Source organism: Electrophorus electricus, chromosome 9, assembly GCF_013358815.1.
Source record: "Electrophorus electricus isolate fEleEle1 chromosome 9, fEleEle1.pri, whole genome shotgun sequence".
Lineage (NCBI taxonomy): Eukaryota > Metazoa > Chordata > Actinopteri > Gymnotiformes > Gymnotidae > Electrophorus > Electrophorus electricus.
In genome coordinates, this window is record NC_049543.1 from 15,340,993 (window position 1) to 15,349,414 (window position 8,422).

The 8,422-nt window shown below is 45.8% G+C and overlaps 1 non-coding gene across 1 annotated transcript; it reads left to right on the top strand.

The window, feature by feature from the left end:
* The first annotated feature begins 975 nt into the window (after positions 1-975).
* Positions 976-1,062, top strand: trnay-gua. Its single transcript is given in 2 exon segments — positions 976-1,012; positions 1,027-1,062. It is a non-coding gene; the product is annotated as a tRNA-Tyr (tRNA).
* Positions 1,063-8,422: the final 7,360 nt, after the last annotated feature.

An 8,422-nucleotide genomic window follows, 5' to 3' on the forward strand; every position in this document is an offset into this window, starting at 1 on the left:
TGTTATCCCAAGTTAGGCTAGCTAGTTCTCTTAGCAAGGAGTAAATGTTAAGATCCTGCTTACTTTATAAAATCAAGACTTCTGAGCCTATCCTTTTTGACTTACTGAGATCATTCTGATAGCAAGTTCATTGCACCTTGTGTACTTGTAGTGCGGGCAGCAGTTTCAATATAGGCTGAGAGAAGGAGCAGACTTGTTCTAGTCACATAATCCATTAACATTTAAACAACAGAAGCTTGTCAGTGGAGGTTGTACTTTCTCATACATTTCTGTTCGCTTCCTTTGTACACAATACAGACTGATGCTTGAATGAATCTTCAACATTCACACTTGTGCTGACTGTTAGCTAATGCATTAGGGAAGCAATTTTGGAACAAACCTTTGAGGCAATCGTTTTTCAGGTAAATTGTCTGTATTCAGGCGAAGACATGTGCATGTTCAAGTCCTTGCCCTCTACTTCATTCTTTGCACTTGACTGAGAAAGACCTGACATTGTGTAATGCCATTGCTTAATCGAGGGCCAAAACAACAGCAATCTTGGTTATCAAAGACTCACTCCACCCTGAACAAAGCCTCTTCACTTAGAAGCCATGATAAAACCTCCAGCGCAGCAGGTGAGGAAAAATCGATCCTTTCAAGAGGTTTTATATTCCACAGGCAGTTTGACATCTCAATGCGTTCCACATGAAAGCAATTTTCTTTCCATATGTGCACATTGCACTTTTAATGTTTCTGATATTTCAGCCACTCGTTTTTCTCTCTACATGAAACACTTTAAAAAGTTTTTTATAAAAGCACTGCATGTTATTCTGACCAGTTATTTCCTTTCTCCATTCATGTACACAAAGTCCAGTATGCATCTAAATGTCATCAGAAGAGATATGTCAAATGAACGTTACAATTTAAACATTCACAACTGGCTGTGTTTCTTGCCAACAAACTGGTGTTTGGACCTTTGGGAGACCGTCTCTGTTACCTTCGATAGCTCAGGTGGTAGAGCAGAGGACTGTAGAAGTTAAAGCAGTTATCCTTAGGCCGCTGGTTCAAATCCGACTCGAAGGAAGTTGATGTTTTCACGAACAATTTTTCATTTTAAGGTAGGAAAAACATAGAGCATTCCCTGACCAGGAATCAAACCCAGACCACGGCGGTGAGAGCACCAAATTCTAGCCACTAGACCACCAGGTACAAAGCCTTAGTTTCCTCATGACACCAACATTTTTCAAAGTCTGCACTCCTACTATACAGATGACATTTGGATGCATACTGGCCTTGGTATGCATGTGAGGAAACAGGCCATAAAGCGAGTTATTCATCTTTCTTTTTGTTCAACAAAAAAGATGAAGTTTGCAAGAGTCAAAGCTCTTTTTTTACCATCTGGGATCATTCAAGAAAAGTGGGAACGCTAGAGTCACTAACACATGGAAAGAGCTGTTAATGTAATGTCTCTTACACACAGGGAGAACACTTCAGGCAAACCTAAAAGGGTTAGGTGTGGTTGACATGATAGCTCCAGAGTTTCAAGACGATGGGTATGGTCTCCCATTGTAAACAAACACACACGCAGACACACATAGGTTTATAAACACACACACACATTCATTATATGCAAACTGACTGGATCTCACATAATACAAACTGCAATCCTCAGATGCTAGAGCAGCAGACCTTTACTCTGAGGGTTTAGGTTTCATGTCCCTGTGCAAGTGAAAACATTGTTACTTTGCCACTAAAGTTTGCTTGTGAACTTTGAGACTGAAAATAATGCCAATATTATCACTCGAATGGGGCCCATTATTTCTATAGTAAGGTTTTGCATGCACTTGTTAGGAAAACAAGGAGAGAAAGGACCAGAGTCTGCACAAGGATGTTAATAGGCAGATAGGATATCTATCAATTTATAATACCAATGCTAAAGTGTATTAACATACAGCGTCAAGTAGGACTTCCTTGGTGTGTGGTGCAGCCGAAGGGCAGTCCCTCAGCATGAAATCATATAACAAATTTTGTACTATATGTGAATGTCTTAAGGGTCATTTGGCTTGTCAGACACGTCAGCTACTGGTGATTTCTTCAGTCGACTGGTGTGTATCCACTGTGCTGATCCCGACGTTAGCACAGTGGTTCGGGTAATTGCGATTGTTGGAGGTCCATACGCAGCTTCACCAACTTTCTGAATATTCATTGATTTGACCAAAACAGTGTCACCTGGAATAAATGGATGAGTAGGTTTGTCTGCAGGAAGAGGGAGAGCTCAAGAGACATTACTATGCACCTTGTACCTTCAAGTTCAAGTTCCGTTTATTCGTCACATACATAGTCATACGCAGTGAAATGGTGGAGAGTGCTCTGTCCAAACTGAGGAAGAGAAACAGGGGTGCATAGAGAAAAATATATATATGCAGGTAAATATATATATTCTATGTATGTATAAAAATATTTTAACAAAGTATGTACAATATATGTATATTATGATTATATACACAATGTACAATGTATATGGTTGGGTATATATGTACACAATCTACAGAATGTACAGATCCATTTTATATAATAACATATCTACAGTTGTTGTGTAACAGGGTACTTGAGTATAAATCTATATACACAGATGTACAGATATACAGTCATGTTACATGGTGGTGGTGGTCCCCACAGTTTATCAGTTTCCCTGATTCAGGGCCCGAATGGCCTGTGGGAAGAAGCTCCTCTTCAGCCTCTCTGTCTTGGTCTTCAGGGAGCGGAAGCGCCTCCCTGACCTCAACAGAGTGAAGAGTCTATTGTTGGGATGGGTGGGGTCCTTCACAATTTTCCTGGCCTTGGTCTGGCACCGCTTGTAGTAGATGGTCTGCAGGTCAGGAAGTTCCGTGTGAGTGATGCGCTCTGCTGAACGCACTACCCTTTGGAGTGCTTGTCTGTCCTGCTTGGTGCTATTCCGAAACCAGACTGTGATGTTCCCCGTGAGGATGCTCTCGATAGTGCAGGTGTAGAAGTTCCGCAGTACTTTGGAGGGCAGTCTGAAGTCCCTTAGGCATCTGAGGTGGTAAAGATGCTGACGAGCCTTCTTTGCAAGGGGGTTGGTATGGCGGGACCAGGACAGATCCTGCGAGATGTGAACTCCAAGGTAACTGAAACTATCTACTCTCTCCACCGTGGTTCCACTGATCCTCACAGGTTGGTAGTGCCACACCTGCTTCTTGCTGCTATCCACGATCAGCTCCTTTGTCTTGCTGACGTTTAGGAGGAGATTATTTTCCTGGCACCAGTTTTCCAGGTGTTTAATCTCCTCCAGGTAGGTCCTCTCGTCGTTGTCCAAGATCAGACCCACGACAACGGTGTCGTCAGCAAACTTGACAATGATGTTAGAGCTGGAAGTGGCTGTGCAGTCGTAGGTGTACAGTGAGTAGAGCAGGGGGCTTAGGACACAACCCTGAGGAGCTCCAGTGCTGAGGGTGAGGGTGGATGAGGCGCAGTTGCCCACCCGTACTGATTGCGGTCTGTCTGTTAGGAAGTTGGAGATCCAGTGGCACAGGGATGTATGCAGTCCTAGATCTCCCAACTTAGTAGTGAGTAGGGAGGGGATGATAGTGTTAAATGCTGAACTGTAGTCGACAAATAGCATTTTAACATAATTTCCCCTCCCTTCGTCCAGGTGAGTCAGTGTAGTGTGGAGCAGATGTGCAATTGCATCGTCAGTGGAGCGGTTGTGGCGGTATGCAAATTGCAGTGGGTCCATGGAGGCTGGCAGTGAAGATGTGATGAAGTCTCTGACTAGCTTTTCAAAGCACTTCATCACGACTGATGTGAGGGCGACAGGGCGGTAGTCATTGAGGTCGGAGGGTCGAGGTTTCTTCGGGACGGGGACGATGGTGGACCGCTTGAAGCTGGACGGGACGATACCGAGCGTCAGGGAGAGATTAAAGATGTCGGTGAATACCGGGGCTAGCTGATCTGCGCAGGCTTTGAGGACCCTCCAGCAGATACCGTCTGGTCCCATCGCCTTCCTGGTATTCACCCTTTTAAACACTCTCCTCACGTCACTCTCCGTGATGATGAGAGGGCGCTGTTCTATGGTGGGCCCCGCGTATGTGCCATCGACTGCCCCGATAGTGCCATTAGCACTAGCGCCGTTAGCATTGGCGCTGTTAGCACTAGCGCCGTTAGCATTTGTGCTGCTAGCATTAGCGCTGCTAGATGTAGCCTCGAAGCGAGCAAAGAATGTATTCAGCTCGTTCACCAGAGACTCATCCGCACTCATCAGTCCGGAGGGTGGACTCCTGTAGTCCGTGATCATCCGTAGTCCCTGCCACAGGGATCTAGAGCCACTCTGCTGGAACTGTGTCTCTAGTTTCTTCCCGTAGCGTCGCTTCGCCTCCCTCACCGCCCTGCGCACTCCGTATGCTGCGGACTTGTACTCGTCCATGTTCCCGCTGATGATCCCCGCATTGTAGGCAGCAGTGCGAGAGTTCAGAGCCTCATGGATGGTTCTGTCCACCCAGGGCTTCTGGTTGGAAAACTTCTTGATGGTGATTCTTGGGATCGTGTCGTCCACCAGTTTCCAAATAAACCCCACTACTGCCTCTGTAAACTCGCTGACATCATCAGTGCTGCGCCGGAACATGTCCCAGTCCGTGTCATCCAGAGCATCCTGCAGAGCGGCCACCGATTGGTCTGTTCAGCGCGCGACCTCCCTCTGAACCGGAGCTTCCAGTTTCAGCCTTTGTTTATATTTTGGTAGGAGGAAGATGGCGGCGTGGTCTGACTTACCAAATAGTGGATGAGCTAGTGCCTTGTAACTGTCCTTGTATGGGGTGTAGCAGTGGTCTAGTGTCCTATTTCCCCTGGTGGGGAAGGTTACGTGCTGGTAAAGGTTGGGCACCGCACGCTTGAGGTTAGCGCTGTTGAAATCCCCAACCACAATAAGTGCAGCGTCCCGGTGCTGTGCCTAAAACTGTGTGAGAGCCTCATGAAGTTCACACAGTGCAGTGTCCATGTTAGCCTGAGGTGAGATGTACACGGTGTTGATAATGACCGAAATGAACTCCCGGGGAAGGTAGAAAGGATGAAGCTTGAGGGCGAGCAGCTCCAGGTTGGGTGAGCAGGAGCAGGCGAGAGTAACAACATTGGCATTGTTACACCAGCTGTTGTTTACCATCACACACACTCCGCCGCCTCTCGACTTCCCTGAACCTGCCGTCCTGTCCATGCGGTGAACCGAGAAGAACTCGGCCGGCTGGATAGCGTGGTTTGGTACCGCTGGGTTCAGCCACGACTCGGTGAAGCAGAGGAGATTGCAGTCCCGAATGTCCCTCTGGAACTTTATCCTGGCCCGGAGGTCATCGAGCTTGTTATCCAGAGACTGGATGTTGGCTAGCAGGATGCTGGGTAAGGGAGCTCGGTGTGCCCGAGCCCTCAGCTTGTTCCTGACGCCGGCTCGCTTCCCTTGAGGCCTTTTCCTCGTGCCGCGTCTTTTGTTTTCCCTCAGGATCTCCGTCGGCCATCTTGGGTCCGGGGTTACAGACGGCTTGAGGTGAGTGCTATGTAGATTAAGAGAAATAAGGGCATCTCTGCTGTACGAGATACGTGCCGTGGTGTGTAGAGAAGGGCTGCGGAGAAATCATGGGTAGCGGGAAGAGCGAAAAGAGCGAAAAGGATAGTGAAAAGAGCGAAAAAAGTGCCAGGTGCAGACCGAGCAGTCGTGACGGCAGCCGACCTCACCGGCGCCATCTTGATCGTGGCACAATACTATTAATCCATATATAAATGTGATTATCTCAACTATATGTAAACTATTCCCCTCATATTTCATAATAAATCCTTCTCTCCTCACTGTTCTGGACATATATTGATACTTATATTGCTGATCTCTGATGACTCTGCCTGTGCTAAATGGCCTTCTGTACTGATGGAAATGGAATTTCATACTTGACTAGCTCAAAAACAAGCAAAAACAACACTCAGAAAGTAACAGTCAGTCTAATGCACAACGAAGCAGCTGATACACAGCAAACATTGGGTCGAACACCAACAAAGACTAATGAATAAACAGGACTTTATACATACACGGTAACAACGTAGATAACAAGGAACAGGTGTGACACATGGTCGGGGTGTGGCAAAGAAGACACACACACACACACACACACACACACACACACACACACACACACACACACACCACGTGAACATAAGGAGGAGTCTAGGAGGAGGGGGCCATACCGTGACAAGCAGCTGTAAGGTCCAGAGTTTAGGTCAAAGGAATCTCTGTGGTGTGGCCAGAATGCTGATTGGAATTCATAAATGAAACAATTTGATCTTAAGAAATTATTAAGCTGAGTGAGCATGAACTTTTCAATAACCATAAAAGGGAGTAAAGTTATTTTATGTGATGAATACAATCTTACAGCTTGGTGTAACACATGGCTGCCAAATGGTTAACCAGAGACTTGTCAAGGTCTACAAGCCACAATGTCTCTCATCTACTGTGATGTTTGGTGGAGGACCAGTGATCTTCCCACTGGAAGCAGGAAGATTGGTCTTTGTGAAGAACAAATTAATTGAGCCATATACAAGGTTGTCTAGGAGGAAATGTTGCTTCCTTTTTGTCTGACAGTCTTCCCCAACCCTGAGGACTGGCTTTTCCAGCAAGACAGTTAATATGAACTTGTTTTCTTTGCATTATTCGACAGCTAAAAACAATGCATCTTTTTACCATTATCAACAACATCTTTGTCATCTTAAATAAATTATCTAAATTACAACAGTATAATTTGTTATAGAATAAAACAGAAGTGGATTGGATTACCACTACATGATTTGGATTACCCCTATATTGGCTTTCCTGGTTTCGACCATGGCTTATTCACCCATTACGAAGTTGGAACATAATAAACCTATCTACCTACATCTATGAGCGTCTGGCCTTCCTTGTCACGTTACAGCCGCATACTACCCCTAGTGGGTACAAATAAATACATATTTAATTTTATGCATATTTTTCAAATGTTTACATTTACATCAGTCTGACCTTTTGCAAATAAAATGCTTTACACAATCATCATTGCAAAAATCATGTCATAAATGATGATTTATTGAGTTATTTGACATGTAACTCATACATTTATTGTACATTGCAAACAGCAAACAGCTTACTGATAAAGGTAACATATTTGCCACAGTGTGCCAGTCACTCCACTGGCCCCCCCACACACACACAACACCTGCCACGGTCCCTATCATCTATGTGTTGATTATGGCACACACCTGTTCCTTGTTTGCTCCTCTTTTGTTCAACTAGTTATTTAAGCCTACAGATACCTGCCATTGGTGCTGTGCATTGCTATTTGTCCTGTGCCTGGGTCCTACTCTTAAGAAGTAAGAACCTTTCGATCCTGCATTGTTCTACACATCGGTAGCTTCGCTATGCCTCGTCAGCATGTTTTGAGTTCATTTGAGTCGAGTATGGAGAATAAAGATTCTCTCAGATTTCACTGCCTGCGCAGCTTCCAGGGAGTGAGGCAAGCAGCACAGATTGGGCTGACCTGCAGACTGTCCAGCCCATGGTTTTGGGACAGCAGAGGCAGGAGATTTGTGAGCTTCAGTCCATGATGGAGAACCTCACTTGCTGTGTGCCAAGCCTCTCCATGGGTCCCGATACAGGTTGGTTGGCCCTACACCCACTGATTGGGTGCACATTGCCATGCCAGAGGTCTACTGTTGAGATGGCTGTGAGAGTATTGTTTTCCAGTGTGAGCTGTATTTCACCTACCAGCTACATCTACCTAACCATGGCAAAGTCACATTTGTCATCTCCAGACTCATGGGGAGGACCAAGACTTTGGGGATAGCACTAGTGTCCTGCTTGTTTCCACTGCTGGTGACTACCCTGAGTTCATTAAGGAAATCAAGGATTTGTGGCCAGGCTCTCTCAGCGCATTACACTAAGTCTCTCCTACACACACATGATTCACTCATATCACATTACTGAGTGGGTTCCCCACTGTTCCATTCACTGCCTCGTCACATGGGCTATGCCCCTCCTGTCCACCTCTGTGGAGAGCCAAGAAGCCAATAACTCTATCTCCATCCCTGCACCATACCAGGACCTTGCTGAGGTCTTCAGTCTAATCAAGGCTGTGCAGCTTCCTCCCCACTGTAGCTTTGACTGTGGCATCAACCACAGGGTGGTCTTGGAGCAATACATCAAGAAGGCTCTGGCACAGGGTTACATCCACCCCTTCACCTCACCTGCCTCAGATAGTGTCTTCTTCATTAAGAAGAAAGATGGTGGGCTGAGGCCATGCATCAATTCAAAATGTCTCTAAATGCTTTGCTAGTTAAATATTCATACCTGTTGCTGCTTATACCAGCTGCTCTCAAGCAGCTAAGGAGAGTGCAGTACTTCACAAACATGTTGTGTGCC